An 8,705-nucleotide genomic window follows, 5' to 3' on the forward strand; every position below is an offset into this window, starting at 1 on the left:
TAGTATACACAAGAAAGTGTATGCAAGAAACTCCAAGTATACACAACAAAGTAACACAGTGGTTCTTTCTGGATGGGATTTCAAATAATTTGTTGTTTTGTTTTTGTCTCTTGCTTTTTCATTTTTTTTCTTTTTTTATTTTACTATGGCCATTTGTCAGTTGTGAAATGTAAATAAACACATAGATACATGATAGCTGGATACATACAAATGTGTGTGTGCAGACATCCATTCAGTAGAAATAAGTCAATGAGACCTAAGGCCATATATGATAAAAGAAGGCTGCATTCTCTTTAAATAAAAAGTTCCCCTTCATAAGGAAAAGAGACTACAGGTCCACCCTCTGTAAGACAAAAGTAAGTCCTGCTTGCCTGACAAAAACAGGAACAAACCCTGATAGACACCATTTTAAAAGACTTGCTATTCTGGAAAGGCTCAAATAGGAGACTGGCTCTATTTGAGCCCCCTTAGGTACCATGTTTAAGTACCCCATGACCTGCTAGAATCCAAAAAGAAGAGTATCCATTTAGATCCCTAATTTTTACTCAGATAATCAGTCAGATCTCCCCAATTCAAGAATGCCGTTTTTAGGGCTTCCCTGGTGGCGCAGTGGTTGGGAGTCTGCCTGCTAATGCAGGGGACACGGGTTCGAGCCCTGGTCTGGGTGGATTCCACATGCCGCGGAGCAACTGGGCCCGTGAGCCACAACTACTGAGCCTGCGCGTCTGGAGCCTGTGCTCCGCAACAAGAGATGCCGCGATAGTGAGGGGCCCACGCACCGTGATGAAGAGTGGCCCCCGCTCGCCACAACTGGAGAAAGCCCTCGCACAGAAACAAAGACCCCACAGAGCAAAAATAAATAATTAATAAATTCCTATTCCCAACATCTAAAAAAAAAAAAAAAAGAATGCGGTTTTTATATACATACTAAATATTTTTTTAAATTGATGTAGTTGATTTAACAGTATTGTTAGTTTCAGGTGTACAGCAAAGTGATTCAGTTATATACTTATATATATATTCTTTTTTTATACTTTTTCACAGGTTGTTACAAGATACTGAATATAGCTCCTGTGCTACAGTAAATCTTTATTGTTTATCTATTTTATATATGGTAATATGTACCTGTTAATCCCAGACTCCTTATTTATCCCTCCCCCACTCCCTTCCCTTCCAGTGACCATGTTTGTTTTCAATATCTGTGAGTTTGTTTCTGTTTTGTAAATAAACTCATTTGTACTATTTTTTTATATTCCTCATATAAGGGATATCATATAATATTTGTCTTTCTCTGTTTGACTTCACTTAGTATGATAATCTCTAGGTCCATCCATGTTTCTGCAAGTGACATTATTTCATTCTTTCTTTCTTTTATGGCTGAATAATATTCCATTTTATATATATATATATATATATATATACATATATATATACACACACATACATACATACCACATCTTCTTTATCCATTTGTCAATGGACACCTAGGTTGTTTCCATGTTTTGGCTATTGTGAATAGCGCTGCTATGAACACTGGGGTGCATGTATCTTGTTTTTGTTCTTTTAATAAATTTATTTATTTATTTTTGGCTGTGTTGGGTCTTCGTTTCTGTGCGAGGGCTTTCTCCAGTTGCGGCAAGCGGGGGCCACTCTTCATCGCGGTGCGCGGGCCTCTCACTATGGCAGCCTCTCTTGTTGCGGAGCACAGGCTCCAGACGCGCAGGCTCAGTAGTTGTGGCTCACGGGCCTAGTTGCTCTGCGTCATGTGGGATCTTCCCAGACCAGGGCTCAAACCCGTGTCCTCTGCATTGGCAGGCAGATTCCCAACCACTGCGACACCAGGGAAGCCCCTGCATGTATCTTTTTGAATTAGAGTTTTCATCTTTTCCAGATATATGCCCCGGAGTGGGATTGGTGGCTCATGTGGTAACTCTATTTTTAGCTTTTTAAGGAACCTCCATACTGTTCTCCATAATGGCTGCACCAATTTACATTCCCGCCAAGTGTAGGAGGGTTCCCTTTTCTTCACACCCTCTATAGCATTTATTATTTGTAGACTAATTATGGCCATTCTGATCAGTGTGAGGTGATACCTCATTGTACTTTTGATTTGCATTTCTCTAATAATTAACGAGGTGGAGCATCTTTTCATGTGCCTATTGGCCATCTGCATGTCTTCTTTGGAGAAATGTCTATTTAGGTTTTCTGCCCATTTTTTGATTGGGTTTGTTTGTTTTTATTTTGATATTGAGCTGTATGAGCTGTTTGTATATTTTAGAAATTAAGCCCTTGTCAGTCGCATCGCTTGCAAGTATTTTCTCCCAGTGTGTAGGTTGTCTTTTCATTTTGTTTACAGTTTCCTTTGCTGTGCAAAAACTTCTAGGTTTGATTAGGTCCCATTTGTTTATTTCTGCTTTCATTTCTTTTGCCCTGGGAGATTAATCTAAGAAATATTGCTACAATTTATGTCAGAGAATGTTGTGCCTATGTTCTCTTCTAGGAGTTTTACGGTGTCAGGTCTTATATTTAAGTCTTTAAGCCATTTTGAGTTTATTTTTGTGTGTGGTGTGAGGCTGTGTTCTAATTTCATTGATTTACATGTGGCTGTCCAGCCTTCCCAACAACACTTGCTGAAGAGACTGTCTTTTCTTCATTATAAATTCTTGCCTCGTTTGTTAAAGATTAACTGACAGTAGGTGTGTGGATTTACTTCTGGGCTCTCTATTCTGTTCTATTGATCCATATGTCTCTTTTTGTGCTAATACCTATTATTTTGGTGGTAAGTTAGGCTGTTTATTTGGGATTTTTCCTGTTTTTTGAGGAAGGCCTGCATTGCTATGAACTTCCCTCTTAGAACTGCTTTTGCTGCATCCCATAGATTTTGTATGGTTGTACTTTCATTGTCGTTATGTCTTGAGGATTTTTTAATTTCCTCTTTGATTTCATCACTGACCCACTGGTTTTTAATAGCATGTTGTTTAGTCTTCATGAAATCATTTTTTCTCATTTCTCTTTCTGTGGTTGATTTCTAGTTGCATGCCGTGTGGTCACAAAAGATGCTTGAAATGATTTCTATCCTCTTAGATTTTTTGTGGCTTGTTTTGTATCCTTGTATGTGGTCTATCCTACAGAATATTCCATGTGCACTTGAAAAAAAACGTGTATTCTGGGTTTGGGGGTTTTTTTTGGATGTAGTGTCCTGTAGATATCAATTGTCTAACTGTTGTATTGTGTCATTTAGGATCTCTGTTGCCTTATTGATTTTCTGCCTGAAAGATCTGTCCATTGATGTCACTGGGGTGTTAAACTCTTCTACTATTATTGTATTCCCATCAATTTCTCCCTTTATGCCTGTTAGTATTTGCTTTATGTATTTAGGTGATCCTATATTGGGTACATATATTAACAAGTTGATATCTTCTTTTTTTTTTTTGCGGTACACGGGCCTCTCACTATTGTGGCCTCTACCGTTGCGGAGCACAGGCTCCAGACACGCAGGCTCAGCGGCCATGGCTCACAGCCCCAGCCGCTCCGCGGCATGTGGGATCTTCCCAGACCGGGTCACGAACCCGCGTCCCCTGCATCGGCAGGCAGACTCTCAACCACTGCGCCACCAGGGAAGCCCGATATCTTCTTCTTGTATTGATCCTTTTATCATTATACAGTGTCCTTCTTGATCTTTCTTTATGGCTTTTGTTTTGAAGTCTATTTTGTCTGATATGAGTATTGCTACCCCCACTTTCTTGTCATTTCCATGAAATATCTTTTTCCATCCCCTCACTTTCAATCTATAAGTGTCTTTCACCCTAAAGTGGGTCTCCTTTAGGCAGCATATTGTAGGTTCTTGTTTTATTATCCAATCTCCCAGTCTTTTGATCACAGCATTTAGTCCACTGACATTAAAGTAATTATCTACAAGTATGTACTTATTGTCTTTTTTTTTTTTTTTTTGCGGTACGCGGGCCTCTCACTACCGTGGCCTCTCCCGTTGCAGAGCACAGGCTCCAGACGTGCAGGCTCAGCGGCCATGACTCACGGACCCAGCTGCTCTGCGGCATGTGGGATCCTCACGGACCAGGGCACGAACCCGTGTCCCCTGCATCAGCAGGCGGATTCCCAACCACTGTGCCACCAGGGAAGCCCCTTATTGCCTTTTGAAATCTGTTTTCCAGTTGATTTTGTATTTCTTCTTTGCTCCTTTCTTCTTTTTCTTTTTCCTTTTGTGGTTTGATGGTTTTCTTTTGTATTATGCTTGAGTTCCTTTCTTTCTGGTTTTATGAATCTATTGTATGTTTTTGATTTGTGGTTACCCTGATTTTCAAGTATGTTAACCCATAACTATATCTACTTCCTTTAGACTGGTAGTCATATAAGCTCAAACACGTTCTAAAAGATCTACAATTTCTTAGTCCTCTTCTCCACATTTTGTGATTTTTTTTAATTGCTGGTATATTACTCCTTTATTAGAAATTGTAAATGAGAAATTATTTCAACACCTGAAGACCAAGATACAACAGAAGACTCCATAGGCTCAAGATTTTGAGACATCCTAGAAAGAGTTTTCTGTAAAGTATATCCTTTCTGTGGCTGGGCAACATCATTCTTCTTTAAGAAGGTTACTGGGCAGACATCGTTTCTGCCATCACCTATATAAACAATTCGTGTATAATTCACTCCTCATTGTAACTGTTTACCTACAAATTCTACCAAAACTACATTTTTGCAACGACTTTTGGGGCACCTAGTGCAAGAATGAGCATGATAATTTTCCACAGTGAGATGATCATTGCTATAAAAAGCTGCTGGATTTGTAAAGACTTTATCAAACACGTCATGAAAATTGGTAGCTTCTAAAACCCAACCTATGAAGCCTGAATTTGAATCTGAAATAATGATCCAGTCAAATTTATCCTTGTACTTTCTTATAAAGTTTAAAAGTTCCACCACCCCTGGAGTGAAAGGCATTGATATCATTGCTCTTTTCATTTCATCTTCTCTTACACCTTCATCTCCCAAATACTTAAAGACTCTGCCCATAAATTCTGTCCACAATCCTTTTTCATAAGAATCTTGTAGTTCAATAGGAAGCTCTTTCTCTGGAGCACACCGTACAATCCAGGTGTCACTATTATCATCTATGATTATATTGTCAAAGTCAAAAACCAACAAAATTTTCATGGCTCCAGAAACAGATTTAGGTTACCCCAATTTAGTATTTCCAAGACAATTAATCTTACTTCAGCATGGAGCTTCAGTTAAACAGTCATGACAATCTTCAGTTTTAAACACCAGCCAGTTTCTAACCAACATTACTCCTACTCTATATGCAAGGGAAAAAGTCTTCTGGTTCCAAGCAAAGGAATGGAGACTTCTTAACTCCAGCATTATTACAATGGATCATCTGATAGAAAACCTGCCGGGTACATCCCGAAACCAGAGACAGGGACCTGGTCGGTTGTCGTTCCCAGGGAGGTGCACGTTGGATGCTGATGGGAGCACCGGGCCGGACCCGGCCGGGTCCCCAGGGCTCATCACTGACTCAGGCCAGAGATCCGCAGCCGTTCTGGCCTCGGTGCCGCTCCCAAGGACTCTGTCCTCAGGCCTCCTCTGGGTGCCTACGGGTGAGGGCCGCCCCACTCACACGCTGGGCCATGTTTTGTGATTTTGATGTCCTATTTTACATCTTCATGTTTATCCTTTTGCTGTTCATTGTAGTTATAATCACTTTCATAGAACTTTTTTGATTATTTTTTTAATCTGTGTACTGACTTATTTAAGTGATCTTCAATCCTTTTATATATTTGCCTTTCCTACTGTAACTTTCCCTTTCCTATAGATTCTTGCTTCTTTTCTATTTAGAGAAGACCTTTCAATATTTCTTTTAGGGTAGGTCTAGCATTGCTGTATTCTTTTAGTTTTTACTTGTCTGAGACATTCTTTATCTCTCCTTCTATTCCAAATGATAATCATTCTGGGTAGAGTATTCTAGGTTGCAGGGTTTTCCCTTTCAGAACTTTGAATATATCTTGCCACTCCCTTCCGGCCTGCAAAGTTTCTGTAAAGAAATCAACTGATAGCCTAAAGGAGATACCCTTGTAACTGACCCATTGTTTTTCTCTTGCTGCCTTTAGAATCCTCTCTTTATCTTCAACTTTTGCCATTTTAATTACGATATGTCTTGGAGTAGGTCTGTTTGGGTTCATCTTGTTTGGGACCCTCTATGCTTCCTATACCTGAATACCTGTTTCCTTCTTTAGGTTTGGGAAGTTTTCAGCCATAATTTCTTCAAATACATTTTTGATCCCCATTTCTCTTTCTTCTCCTTCTGGGATTCCATTATGTGTAGACTGGCACACTTTATACTATCCCATAGATCTTGTATGTTGCTTTCAGTTTTGTTTTTTTTTTAATTTGTCTTTCTGTCTGCTGTTCTGATTGGGTGATTTCCATTTTTCTATCTTCCAGATCATTTATTTGTTCCTCTGCATTATTCAGTTTGATATTTATGGTCTTTAGCTTGATTTTCATCTCAGCAGTTGAGTTGTTGAATTTTGACTGGCTTCTCTTTATAGTTTCTAGTTCCTTGTTACAGTAATCTGCATTTCTATCAATAGCCTTTCTTGATTCCTTCAGCATTTTTATTACCTCCTTTTTAAACCTGGGGTCCTGTAGACTGGAGAGGTCTGCTTCATTGTTTGTTCTTCACAGGACTTCTCTTGTTCTTTTAATTGGGAGTAGTTATTCTGCTTTTTTCATTTTACTTATATTTCTTTGACTCTATGAATTTAGGAGGAAGAGTTATATACTGTGGTCTTAAAGGGCTGTTTTTATATGGCAGTGTCCCTGTGTAGCCTGCATGAGTCCAATATTTTTGGTGCGAGGACTGTTTTGGGCATGGATGCCTGCCACATCTTTCCTCAGGGTGTGCTGGCTGTTATCCCCTTGATAGGGGGTGTGATTGGTGTTGTGGTGACCACAGCCTGCACTAGATGTTGGGCGGGGCCTCCCCTTTGCTCCGTGGTTGTCACAGCCCTGTCAGGGGCAGAGTCTGCTCCCCAATTGTTGGAGTAGAATCCACCAGATCTGGTTCTAAGCTGTGGTATGAGGTAGCCGGGACTGGAGCTCTCCTGCTGGGAAAGAAGCAACTGCATGTTCTTCCCCAGGAGCTGTCCACTGGGACATGTGACTCTGTGATGTCGTCTGCCACCTGGTGTGTACGCCTACAAAGTTTGCTGCTGCTTGTGCCTGGACCCGCCTCTGCTATGGGAGCACCAATAATCAGCTCAGGCATTCCTCAGGCAAGCACGCACCCTCATAAAGCTACAGACACGAAGACCTGCCACACCTATGCCCCCACACCCACTGTGGGAGCACTGGTAATCAGCTCAGATTTCAACCCACCTCTGCATGTGCATCCACAAGGTTCGCAAGACCTGCGGCAGCCAGATCCACGCCCCGCTGTGAGCACACTGATGATGCGGCTACGGTGGACCCACACCCCTCCCTTCTCATGTTGACAATGGGGATCCTATGGAGGACCCACACTCAGTCCTGCATGCAGTCCCAGTTACAGCCTGGGCCACAATCCAGGCCCTTCGGACTGTCTCCATGCAGCCAAACTGAGTCCTCTCCCTAGGCCTGTCCACTGAAGCCCAAGTTTCAGCACTTAGTTGCTACACACACCAGCAGGCACATATCTCAGCCTGGGAAGCGTGCCAACATGGCCAGGGCCAGATGTGCTGGTCTCACAGAGAACTTTCTTGCAACTTTGGTTGTATGAGATCTTCTGCAAGCTTTCAGTACATATTCTGTGAGAATTGTTCCACACGTAGATGTATTTTTGATATATTTGTGTGAGGAGGTGAGCTCTATATCTCTCTACTCCACCATCTTGATCTCTCCCTCAAAAAAATTTTTTAACATCAGATTTTAGAAAACAAAAAGTTGGAGAGAGGGAATATAGAGATAGACACAGACAGATAAGGGTAGAGACAGAGAGGAGACAGAGATAGAGATGTCCATTTCTAGTCATTGCCAGTGAGAAGTAGTCTCACTTCTCACATTTTCATGTGATCATGCTTTGTACTGATTTATTTCTTTTTCTTTCTGTTTGAGTTTAAGTTGATTCTCAATGGTTGGATATAGAGTCACTAAGATTCTTTCTACATTTTTCTCAGTGTGTAATTATTACAACTCGAGGACTTGGAATCTGTCCAAGATTCCAACCCATTTAAGCAGCCTTGCCCTATCTACATGCCCCACACTATACACCAATCTCTTCTACTCTCTTTTCAGACCTAGATGTCCTGATCCAAAGCACAGATTATATTTTTTATATAATTATTTTCCATTTTGGAGAAAAGAAACCCTGAAACTTACAGAAGAATTGCAAATACAAAGAACCTTTTCTTTGAATGATTTTAGAGTAAGTTGCTGACCTGATGCTCTTTCACCCCAGAAAACTTTTATACATGTTTCCTACCAACACGTTCTCTCACATAACCATAATCAGGACATAAACATTAATACATTACTACTATCTAATCCTCAGAACCCCCTTCAAGTTCCACCAATTGTCCCAATAATGTCCTTTAGATCAGAAAGATACAGTTCAGAATCATACATGGCATTTAGCTTTCATGTCTCACCTATCTCCTTCAGTCTGGAAAAGCTATTCAGTCTTTCTTTCACACTTATGACCTCAA

The 8,705-nt window shown here is 40.7% G+C and overlaps 1 pseudogene; it reads right to left on the reverse strand.

The window, feature by feature from the left end:
- Positions 1-4,445: 4,445 nt before the first annotated feature.
- LOC101277787 (pyridoxal phosphate phosphatase PHOSPHO2-like) lies at positions 4,446-6,915 on the reverse strand (annotated as a pseudogene).
- Between the last annotated feature and the right edge of the window lie 1,790 nt (positions 6,916-8,705).

The sequence above is a fragment of the Orcinus orca genome, chromosome 1, assembly GCF_937001465.1.
Source record: "Orcinus orca chromosome 1, mOrcOrc1.1, whole genome shotgun sequence".
In the NCBI taxonomy this organism is placed as follows: domain Eukaryota; kingdom Metazoa; phylum Chordata; class Mammalia; order Artiodactyla; family Delphinidae; genus Orcinus; species Orcinus orca.